Source organism: Somniosus microcephalus, chromosome 12 (genome assembly GCF_052327205.1).
Source record: "Somniosus microcephalus isolate GS21.2 chromosome 12, FLI_Smic_1.0, whole genome shotgun sequence".
NCBI classification, from domain to species: domain Eukaryota; kingdom Metazoa; phylum Chordata; class Chondrichthyes; order Squaliformes; family Somniosidae; genus Somniosus; species Somniosus microcephalus.
Window position 1 is genome coordinate 129,105,869 of NC_140998.1, and position 12,380 is coordinate 129,118,248.

Below are 12,380 nucleotides of genomic sequence, written 5' to 3' on the forward strand. Positions count from 1 at the left end.
GAATTTCTCCACCATGGCCTTAAGTTTATTTCTGTAAGTTAGTTAATAGTCGAATAAATAGAGGCATTGCAGGGCACCTCAGTCCCGTGTCCTGGACAACCACATGTGCAGGAAGTGTCATCAGCTAGAGGAGCTCGAGCTCCGGGTTTCGGAGCTTGAGCAGCAGCTGGCGTCACTGCTGTGCATCCATGAGGCTGAGAGCTACGTGGATAACACGTTTCACAAGGTGGTCACCCCGCAGCGTAAGAGTGTGCAGGCAGAGAGGGAATGGGTGACCGTCAGACAGACAAGGAAGGACCAGGCAGGTAGTGCAGGAATGCCCTGAGTGCATCTCACTCTCCAACCGTATTCTGGGGAGTACAGCCAGAGCCAAGTCCACGGCACCACGAGTCGCTCAGCTGTACGGGGTTGGCGGGGGGGAGGGGTGGGGGCGGTTAGTAGGATGATCGGGAAGGCAATAGTGATAAGAAATTCGATGATTCAATAGTTAGGAGAACAGACAGGTGCTTCTGCAGCTGCAGACATGATTCCAGGATTGTGTGTTGCCTCCCTGGTGCCAGGGTCAAAGATGTCACTGAGCGGCTGCAGAACATTCTGAGGGGCAGAAAGAAAGATGAGGTCCTGCAGGCAGACTTTAGGGAGCTAGGAAAGAGATTAATAAGCAGGACCTCGAAGGTAGTAATCTCCAGATTACTCCCTGTGCCACAAGCTAGTGAGTATAGAAAGAGCAGATGAATGTGAGGCTGGAGAGATGGTGCAGGAGGGAGGGCTTCAGATACTTGGGACATTGGGATCGGTTCTGGGGGAGCTGGGGCCTGTACAGGCCGGATGGGTTGCACCTCAACAGAGCCGGAACCAATGTCCTCGCCGGGGGGAGGCGTGGGTGTTGCTAGTGCTGTTGGGGAGGGTTTAAACTAATTTGGCAGGGGGATGGACACCAGGATGTAGCATTAGAAAGGAGAAAACACAGTGCACAAAGGGTGGGGAGAGATAGATAGCACTAGAGTAAGAAATAGTAAGGTATTAGGTGGGGTCAGATTAAGAGAGAATACAAGAAGGTCTAAGATGGGTTTACAGTGCATGTGTGTAAATGTTCGAAGTGTGGTAAATAAGGTTGGTGAGCTGCAGGCACAAATAGACACATGGAAATATGATGTTGTGGAGATAACGGAGACCTGGCTCAAAAAAGGGCAGGATCGGGTATTAAATATTCCTGGATATAAGGTGTTCAGGAAAGATAGGGAAGGAAAGAATGGAGGTGGGGTGGCAGTATTGGTTAAGGAGAATGTTACAGTGCTGGAGAGAGGGGATGTCCTGGAGGGGTCAAGGACAGAATCCATTTGGTTAGAGTTGAGAAATAATAGAGGTGCCATTACACTACTAGGTGTATTCTATAGGCCGCCAACTAGTGGGAAGGATACAGAGGAGCAAATTTGCAGGGAAATGACAGAGAGGTGTAAGAACTATAGAGTAGTGATAATGAGGGACTTCAACTATCCTAATATAGACTGGGATAATAGTGTAAAGGGCAGAGAGGGGGAAGAATTTCGGAAGTGTGTTCAGGAGAACTTTCTTATGACAGGTATCAGGTTGAGAATACAAATGAGAATCAGGCTGAATATAGAAAGTCCAGAGGGGAGTGTAAAAGAAAATAAGAGGGGCAAAGCGAGAATATGAGAATAGACCAGCAGCTAACATAAAAGGGAATGCAAAAGTCTGCTATAGATATATAAATAGTAAACGGGTAGCAAGAGAAGGGGTGGGGCCGATTCGGGACCAGAAAGGAGACCTACGCAATGAGGCAGAGGGTATGGCTGAGGTACTAACTGAGTACTTTGCAGTCTTCACCAAGGAAGATGCTGCTGCCAAAGTCATAGTGAAAGAGGAGGTAGTTGAGATACTGGATGAGTTAAAAATTGATAAAGGAGGTACCAGAGGCTGTCTGAACTTAAAGTTGATAAGTCACCAGGACCGGATGGGATGCATCCTAGGATGCTGAGGGAGGTTAAGGAGGAAATCGCGGAGGTACTGGCCATAATCTTCCAATTCTCCTTAGATAAGGGGGTGGTGCCAGAGGACTGGAGAATTGCAAACGTTACACCCTTGTTCAAAAAAGGGTGTAAAGATAAACCCAGCAACTACAGGCCAGTTAGTTTAACCTCGGTAGCGGGGAAACAATAATCAGGGACAAAGTTAACAGACACTTGAACAAGTGTGGATTAATAAAGGAAAGCCAGTTTTGTTAAAAGCAAATCATGTTTAACTAACTTGATCCAATTTCTGATGAGGTAACAGAGAGGGTTGATGAGGGCAATGCAGTTGACATGATGTACATGGGCTTCCAAAAGGCGTTTGATAAAGTGCCACATAATAGGCTTGCCAGCAAAGTTGAAGCTCATGGAATAAAAGGGACAGTGGCAGCCTGGATATGAAATTGGCGAAGTGACAGGAAAGAGAGAGTAGTGGTGAACGGTTGTTTTTCAGACTGGGGGAAGGTATACATTGTGTTCCCCAGCGGCCGGTTCTAGGACCACTGCTTTTCTTGATATATATTAATGACTTGGACTTGGGTGTACAGGGCAAAATTTCAAAATTTGCAGATGACACAAAGCTTGGAAGTATAGTGAACAGTGAAGTGGAGAGTGATAGACTTCAAGAGGACATAGATAGGCTGGTGAAATGGGCGGACACGTGGCAGATGAAATTTAACGCAGAAAAGTGCGAAGTGATACATTTGGGTAGGAAGAACGAGGAGAGGCAACATAAACTAAAATGGTACAATTCTAAATGTGGTGCATGAACAGAGAGACCTGGGGATATATGTGCACAAATCATTGAAGGTGGCAGGGCAGGTTGAGAAAACGGTTAAAAAGGCACACAGGATCCTGGGCTTCATAAATAGAGGTATAGCGTACAAAAGCAAGGAAGTTATGATGAACCTGTATCTGTTTTTACTGAGGCAACAAACGCCATTACTGGGACAGCCAGCTGTTTGAACACCTCCCAAAATGGGCAGCGCTGGCGATAGTGCAGGGATCGAATCAGCATACAGGAAACTTGGTGCTATCCGGCACCGACGGGACCGAGCTGTTGCCGTTACCTCAAAACTGCCGGACACTCCAGCTCTAATGTTAAAGCATACGGAGGTCTTCATCTCCGTATCTGACAACAAACACTGTTGCTTAGCAACAGCTTTTAAACAGTCGGCTGTAGCTGCAAGCATCTCTAGCTGAAGCTGTTGCTATAGCTACAGACCTTGCAGTGCCTGACTGGGGGGAAAAAAACGGCTCCTGATTTTTGCGAGTGGCTCGAGCTTGCCGGACATTTAGCCTCCGGATAACACAAAGTTTCCTGTATATAGCTTTAAAAACTGTCGAAAAATATTTGACACAGTTCTGGAAAAGTGTGGATATCAAACCAGCAATGTTTCACTGATTTGAATTGTGGTATTTATCTCTGTAACAATGAAATGCTGCAGTATTGTCAGAGAGGCCAGGAGCTAGCAAACACCATGCTGACAGAATAGCCAGTATTATTTGGAGGAGTGGCCTTTAATCTCCATAATTGGAACCCGATTAAAAAACATAGGTAAGATTAAACACAGGCACATTAATCAGTTATTTTCATCACTTTGTGATGCCCTTTTCGAAAATAAATACAGAGAAAACATTACAAAACGACAAACTACTAAAATAACCTCTTTACAACATCCAGCAAAAGAATCAGGCTGTGTCTTCAAGAAATGGGTTAATTGGTTAGTCATTGTTTTTCATTCATTCATGGGATGTGGGCGTCGCTGGCAAGGCCAGCATTTATTGCCTATCCCTAATTGCCCTCGAGAAGGTGGTGGTGTACCACCTTCTTGAACCGCTGCAGTCCGTGTGGTGAAGGTACTCCCACAGTGCTGTTAGGGAGGGATTTCCAGGACTTTGACCCAGTGACAATGAAGGATCGGCGATATACTTCCAAGTCAGGATGGTGTGTGACTTGGAGGTAATGATGTTCTCATGTGCCTGCTGCCTTTGTCCTTCTAGGTGGTAGAGGGTGCAGGTTTGGGAGACGCCCTAGGATACTGCCCTGAGGAACTCCTGCAGCGATGTCCTGGGGCTGAGATGATTGGCCTCAAACAACCACCACCACCTTCCTTTGTGCTAGGTTTGACTCCAGCTAGTGGAGTTTTCCCCTTGATTCCCACTGACTTCAATTTTACGAGGGCTCCTTGATGCCACACTCAGTCAAATGCTGCCTTGATGTCAAGGGCAGTCACTCTCACCTCACCTCTGGAATTCAGCTCCTTTGTCCATGTTTGGACCAAGGCGTAATGAGGTCTGAGCCAAGTGGTCCTGGCGGAACCCAAACTGTGCATCAGTGAGGGGGTTATGTGTGAGTAAGTGCCGCTTGATAGCACTGTCAATGACACCTTCCATCACTTTGCTGATGATTGAGAGTAGACTCATGGGACGATAATTGACCGGATTGGATTTGTCCTGCTTTTTGTAGACAGGACATACCTGAGCAATTTTCCACATTGTCGGGTAGATGCCAGTGTAGTAGCTATAATGGAACAGCTTGCGCAGAGGCACGGCTAGTTCTGGAGTACAAGTCTTCAGCATGATAGCCGGGATGTTGACAGGGCTCATAGCCTTTGCTGTATCCAGTGTGCTCAGCCATTTCTTGACATCACGTGGAGTGAATCAAATTGGCTGAAGACTGGCTTCTGCAATGGTGGGGTCTCGGGAGGAGACAGAGATGGATCATCCACTCGGCACTTTTGGCTGAAGATGGTTGTGAACGCTTCAGCCTTTTCTTTTGCACTCACGTGCTGGGCTCAACCATCATTGAGGATGGGGATGTTCATGGAGCCTCCTCCTCCTGGTAGTTGTTTGTCCACTACCATTCACAGCTGGATGTGGCAGGACTGCAGAGCTTTGATCTGATCCGTTGGTTGTGGGATCGTTTAGCCCTGTCTATAGCAGCTATTTCCACTGATTAGCATGCATGTAATCCTGTGTTGTAACTTCACCAGGTTGGCACCTCATTTTTAGGTACGTCTGGTGCTGCTTCTGGCATGCTCTTCTATACTCCTCATTGAACCAGGATTGGTCTCGTGGCTTGATGGTAATGGTAGAGTGAGGGATATGCCGGGCCACGAGGTTACAGATTGTGGTGGAATACAATTCTGCTGCTGCTGATGGCCCACAGAGCCTCATGGATGCCCAGCTTTGAGCTCACTGCTGTTTGTGAGACCTTGCTTTGTGTAAAATGTCTGCCACGTTTAGCTGCGTAGTAACAGTCATTGCATTCCAAAGTAATTCATGACATGCAAAGCACTTTGAAATTTGATACAGCACTACTTAGGTTCAAGTGACCTTTCTTACGAAAAATTACCATTTAGGGATAAGTTGAATTTCCTTGGCGTGGGGCAGGCCCCACTGTCCAGGGCCCCAAACACCCCTTCCAGGTGAAACAGCGATTTACTTGTACTTCTCGCAATCTAGTATACTGTATTCGCTGCTCACGATGCGGTCTCCTCTACATTGGGGAGACCAAACGCAGATTGGGTGACCGCTTTGCGGAACACCTCCATTCAGTCCGTAAGGGTGACCCCGAGCTTCTGGTCGCCTGTATTGTTCCACGGAAGCTCAACGTAAGCTCGAGGAACAGCACCTCATCTTCCGATTAGGCACTTTGCAGCCTTCCGGACTCAATATCGAGTTCAACAATTTCAGATCATAACCTCGGCCCCTATTACTTTTTTACTTGTAATTTTTCCACTCCTTTCCCTCCCCCCCCCCCCCCTTTCCTTTTGTTTCACTCTCCCACCTGGCAGCTATCTCTTGCCCTGCCAGTACACTTCACACCTAATCTCAGCCTATTACCATCTCGTCTGGCTTCGAATACCTTTTATTGTCTCTTCTACTTCTTTTGTCCGATCGTAGCCCTGCCTTCGATCTATTTTCTTTTCTTTCCAGTTTTGAAGAAGGGTTCGACCCGAAACGTCAACTCAAATTTCTCTCCACGGATGTTGCCTGACCTGCTGAGTTTTTCCAGCATTTTCTGTTGTTATTTTGGATTTCCAACATCTGCAGTATTTTGCTATCGTACTCAACTAATCTGGGCAAGAAAGGAAAAGGAACAGGAAATGGAAAAGAATCAAATCATGCATTTCCCCTAGAGCTGTTAGTCCATTTCTCTTTTTCTTCTGATACAAGGACCAGACAGAAGATCTGCTGTCATCAACACTCTCCATTTGCAGCTAACCACAAATGAAGAAGTGTTGATATTTTGAAACTGCTCAAAGCTTCAATTTGCACATTGCTGTTCCTTAATGATGTAATGAAGGGTAAACACAAGTATGTAACCAAAATGTTAGATACTCTTAACTATGCATGACAATGCATGTCAACACAGCTCAATTACAAGAAGTTCACAAAAGGAAGTTATTGCTTCCAGTGATATTTTAGATGTTATAGATGCTGCATATTTAAAACAGTGGCAATCTCCCTTGGCTATTAAAGTCATAGGCTGTTCGGGCAAAAAATGTATTCCTAATATTATAAACACTACAATTCAACGTCTGCAAACCAAATCTTCTGGTAAGTGAGCGCAGCTAATAGCATGACATGTTTTCACTATGGATCTGCAAGGGAAGAAATGCAGCATTGCTCCTTCCTGCAATGCATGCTGGGAAGGAGGACATCATCCCTGGCATGGCTTGAGTTCTTTAGCTGCACCACTGAGGTCTACTGTTGGGCTAGGAGAGTTTTGGTTCCAAGTAAAAAAATAAAACTTTTATTTATCAGTCAAATTTCAACAGAAACTTTTGCACAATCTGCAGAAGTTGGCTGCAATGGGGTTAACCCTCCCAGGAGGCAAGGCACTGTGCTGCCCAATGGAGAAAAAGAGAAAGTCTTAAACAAGAACCAAAAAAACGCTAGGGACACTCAGGTGGTCAAGCAGCATCTGTCAAGAGGACACAAATCAGTGGACGTTTCAGGTATAAACTCTTCTTCAGAACGGTGCTTTCTTGTTTTGTTTCAGATTTTTAGCATTTGCAGTATTTTGCTTTTAAGTTCAATTTCTCCACAGCACAGCAACACAAGCTTCCAGAACATTTGCTGGAGTTTTTATTGTGCATTAAACTTCATTTTATTTTTCTCTAGGTAATTGCTGCAATTCCTCTGGACAGCACAAGTTGCTTCTTTCTTGTCTGAAGTCTTCTCCTCCCCCACCTCCCCCCAAATCGCAATATTCTTGGAAGAATAAATGGAACAACATGTTTTTACCCCTGGGCTCTTGTAACAGCATGACAAACATCTAGGCCCTTTGGATGGATTCTGAAAGTCTGAAAGTAATCAAATCTGCTCGTCAATCAACTTGGCGACTCTCAACTAACACTTTTTGTTCTTGCTCGAGTCAATTTGTCTCCTCCTTTTCCCTACTCAGTCATAGATATTAGCCTGGATGTGTCCCTCCTAGTGGTGTAACAGGATGTATCCAGGCTCAAGAAAATGAATAGGTATCAGACAACTCCATGATGTCCATGGTGAACAATGGCTTTTGCCTGTTGTTCAGTAAGAAAGCAAGAGGCAATACTCTTCCCTGTGAGGATATGAATTGAAGCCAAATCAAATAGCTGTTGTTTTCCCCTTTGAGCTCATTTTAGGTTCTGAAATGGGAACGGCAGTGTAGTTTAGTAGTTACGTTACTGGACTAGTAATCCAAAGACCTGGACTAATAATCGATAGCAAATGAGTTCACATCCCACCATGGCAGTTTAACATTTGAATTTAGTTAATAAAAGATATATTTTTTTTTAAATAGCATCATTAAAAGTGACCATGAAGCTGTCAGATTGTTGTAAAAATCCAACTGGTTCACCAAGGTCTTTTAGGACAGAAAACCTGCTATCCTTACCCAGTCTGGCATATTTGTGACTACAGTCCCACAGCCATGTGTCCTCTGAAATGGCTCAGCAAGCCACTCAGTTGTCTCAAAAACCACTGCCTTCACTGCAGCAGCTCAAACAGGCGGTCCACCACCACCTTCTCCGGGCAAATAGGGATAGGCAATGTCCATATTCCGAGAATGAATTTAAAAAATACAGTTTACAATTCGGACAAACTAACAGTCAAGGAAACATCACTTCTATCCCCATGGGAATCCCTGTATCATGCGTGAACTGTAACCCAAAACAGATTAACTGTAAAACAGGTTTGTATTTTTTGTTTTTTTGATAGATGGCAAACTTCAGAAAGAACCAAAACTCTTGGCCGCTTTTTGTTGAGGAGGCGTGCTGTGAAATATCAGATTGACAAGCGATAACTGAGGGATCTGCAGAGAATAGGAGCAGGAAGACAAAGGAGAAACACATGAACAATCAAAAAGCGAAAGGGTCAGAAGTTTACTACAATGAGCTTACTAAGAAATGTATGAGATAATTTCACGGTTTCCATATGTGTATTCATCTCATTGAAACACACAGCAAAAATAACCAGAACACAACAGTTTTGAGAAACAAAAATGTGTGGGGCACAAGAGTCTAATCGTGAGATGGGAGCACAGAAAGCAGTAAGTTCTTTTTACAGTCATTTAAAAAGAAAATATTTTATGCTTCAACTTTGCTTTCCAAATAGTCAACATTCCAAGTTTACTCCATTGTTTCTAAGTTGACCTACGGCACAAAGCAATACAATTTGAAGAAAGTATAAAGAATAATCCTTACACCAACTATCATGGGTGTTTGGTCCTTTCATTGCAGAATCTTTTCCTTTTTAGATGTCAGCTGTGGCTCAGTGGTGGCACTCCCAACTCAGAGTCAGAAGGTTGTGGGTTCAAGTCCCACTCCAGACACCCGAGCACACAATCTAGGCCGGCACTTCAGTGCGTATCCGGCCCGCCAGTTCATTCTATCCGACCCCCTGGATGGGACAGAAATAGAATGTGAGCCGGAGCTCGAGCTGCACATTCGAGAGAGTCATGGCTGCTCATCTCGATGACTCTTTTATCGAAGCAAGAGACCGGTGCTGCGTCTTTCCTCTCCCGGTACCCAGAGTGCGACGGCAGGGGAGTTCTCATCGCCATCTTGGACAGGGGAGTGGATCCCGGAGCACAGGTAATGGTCTGCAATTGTAGTTCAGTCCTTGCGAAGCCTCGGGCTCCTGCACTCAGCACACCAATAAGAGAACAACTCTTGCATCGGAGGCCCCACAGACTCAAGCCGCTCTGTCAAACAGCCACGTAGACTTTCAGTACAACATATAGTCGATCGATCAATCATTGCATTCATTTACTAATGGAAGATTTTATCATTTTACACTACATTTTTGTGTATTTAAGATAGTATCTGACTACTATCTGAATTTATGTTTATAAATTATTGGGAGGGTGGGGGTGATGATCAACATTATGAGTTTCAAATTTACCAATTTAACACTTTGCTCGCACCAATAATTGTTAGTGGGGTTATTAATTCTTGCACAATTATTCACTCATTTTAATATTATACCACTCAATCGGCATAGTGGAGGTATAACTAAATGGACCTGGGTATATTGGACATTGCAATCACTGGTTTTAAACATTTTTTAGCCCTTTTTCCCCATACCATGAACAATTTAAGTTTATTGCCAAGACTGGAAGAGGGTTGTGGAGGTTTATGTCGTCGGCCAGCCCCAGTAATAAATAGCACTCAGGGAAGAATTGAGTATTATAATGGTGCATTACTAGTGCCCATTCTCAAGTGAAAGTCCAAAACTCTATAGGCATGAAAAGCTAACAATGAACAAGCCCAATTTGATGGCTGATCTGGGGCACAATTTGCGGTATAAATCATTTTCCGAGTCACCTAATTATTTCTTAGCGAGGTTTGAAAAGCATCAAAATATCACTTTCATGTGCAATTTTTAAAGGCTGTATGAATGATTTTATCCTTGATTGTGCCTTACACCTTGTTTATAATTGCCAGTGGAAGCAGAATCGATCTCTCATTTTCCACTATAAAAATGAATTTAGATCATTCGGAATAAACAGACCATGCACTGTGACTCGCAAATCTATATCATGCTTGTTAGCAATGTTAATAAGTGTTGTTATATTTATTAAGTGTGGAAATGACAAGAAGGGTTCTTTATACAATAAATGCCATGACAAATTTGAGTGGCAGCTGTTAATACAATTTATTGTGTGTGCGCCGCAATGTTCCCCTCATTTTTTTTCCGTGCGTGGTCCGTTTAAAGTTGCTGCGCAGGAGCTGGTGAGCGGCCTGCGCGGAACCTCGCCATTGGCGCACAACTGTGGGGAACATTGGTGTGCGGCCCTCAACAACTCACCAAAACCTCTTCGGGCGCTAACGGGAGGCGCAACGCAACCGAATTTCTCTCCCCCCCCGCCCCCCCCCCCCAAGGAATCCTCATATGGGACCTGAAATTGCAGTCGGAGGCTTCCCGCGGGTGAATGCCTCTGGTCCGCAAGAAAAGTAAGCACCCACCTGGTGCCCTCCGTACCTCGGACTCTTGCGGTCCTGGGCCTCCAGGCGTACACCTGCGTAAAGGCCCACGGATCCCAGGAGCGCATGCAGTGCGCAAGCGTCCCTGGGAACACGTGGGCCAGGCCAACCAATGACAAAGGGAGAATTCCCATTACGCTTCCGGGGAGACCATTTATGTAAGAATTCCCCATAAGCTTAATAGGAATCCCCTAAAAGACGCACTTTCACACAACCTAAATCAAAATAAATCATCACGTTTAAAATACAAATACAATCTAATTAAACATTTAAAACAAAAATTTTATTTTTTGAAAAATAAATGTAACCATTTTTAAAGGGGCCAAAAATAACCTAAACTAAATTTAATGATTTTTGAATGTTTAAATGATTTTTAAAAAAATTTAATATTTATTTTCACCCTTATGCTCGTAAAAGAAGGCCCTACACCTGCGTTTACCAGGCGTAAGAGTTTTGTGGGCATTCGCTGGGCAGTAGTTGGGCAAACAGCCCAGCTCTCCGCCAGCAAATGTCCATTTCCTGCGCATGATCTGCCAAGCTGAAAATTGACCGATCGCAAGTTCTGGGCTTTCGCGCATGCGAAAACCCGGAACTTGCGGGTCAGCGTACACTGTCATTGGCCCCTTAAAATCCAGGCCATGGTGTTTGGTGAACTTGGGAATAGATCATTAGCATGTCTGCGCAGGAATGGGTTAATTGTTCCATGGCGGAACAGTCACCAAATTAATTAAAACCTCGATCAATAATGACTGCAGGTTCCATCAATCCTCCAGTCGAAAGCACCAACAGTCTTCTTCGTCGTTGATCTTAATGAACGATCTGATGACAAAGTATTTAACATCTTTTACCAATTAGTGATGTGGACCAATTACGGCTTTGTAAGCAATTCTTCCTTAATTTCGAAGTAATTGTTGGTCAATTAATGGATCAACATCACAATGCACAACAGTGAGATATGATAATCCCCAGCTCTCCTGTCACAAGGCTTGTGTTTTTGTCCATTTTCTGTGTTTCTTTCTTCTCTTCTCCCCACCCCCTTCCTCGTCTGACGCTGATAACTTATGCTGGACTATGGTTCCTTATGCGCCAGCAATCCTTCACTCCTTTGGCCAAGTAACTATTTTTCCATTTGTGAGCCCGGTAAATGTTGCTCGGTTATCTGCCCATGATGAAGTGTCCTAGCTAAGCCCCAGAAATTCTAGCTGTTTCAGAAAAATTAGCTTTGAAATTACAGTGTGGGATAATAGTGTGTTAATACTTAACCTGTGTACCCGAAATTCCTCTACTCTATATTTTAGTCACGGAGCAAACCGATACATTCAGATGCAATTAACCCACAATATCATGAGAAATAAGAGCAGGAGTAGGCCATACGGCCCCCCGAGTCTGCTCCGCCATTCAATCAGATCATGGCTGATCATTGACCTCAACTCCACTTTCCCACCCGATCTCCATATCCCTTGATGCCCCTAGAGTCCAAAAATCTATCGATCTCAGCCTTGAATATATTCACTCAGCATTCAGACTCTGGGGCAGAGAATTCCAAAGATTCACAACCCTGAGTGAAGAAATTCCTCCTCATCTCAGTCTTAAATGGCCTACCCCTTATCCTGAGACTATGCCCCCTCGTTCTTGACACTCCAGCCAGGGGAAACAACATCTCAGCATCTACCCTGTCAATCCGCTTCAAAATCTTGTATGTTTCAATGAGATCACCTCTCATTCTTCTAAACTCCAGAGAGCATAGGCCCATTCTACACAATCTCTCATCGATGGACAGCCCTCTCATCCCAGGAATCAATCTAGTGAACCTTTGTTGCATCGCCTCCAAGGCAAATATATCCTTCCTTAGATAAGGAGGCCAAAACTGTGC

The 12,380-nt window shown here is 44.5% G+C and overlaps 1 protein-coding gene across 15 annotated transcripts in view; it reads right to left on the reverse strand.

The window, feature by feature from the left end:
• LOC147109520 (alpha-(1,6)-fucosyltransferase) overlaps positions 1–12,380 on the reverse strand; it is a 993,309-nt gene that overhangs the window by 735,757 nt on the left and 245,172 nt on the right. For 9 of the 15 annotated variants that reach the window (XM_086003552.1, XM_086003540.1, XM_086003537.1 and 6 more), the window contains one exon: positions 11,242–11,326. The exons of 5 other annotated variants lie outside the window; for them this stretch is intronic. The gene's annotated coding sequence lies outside the window, so the exon portion shown is untranslated. Of the gene's footprint in view, positions 1–8,725; positions 8,922–11,241; positions 11,327–12,380 lie in introns of all 15 variants that reach the window. One more of the 15 variants, XM_086003531.1, reaches the window with a different exon arrangement.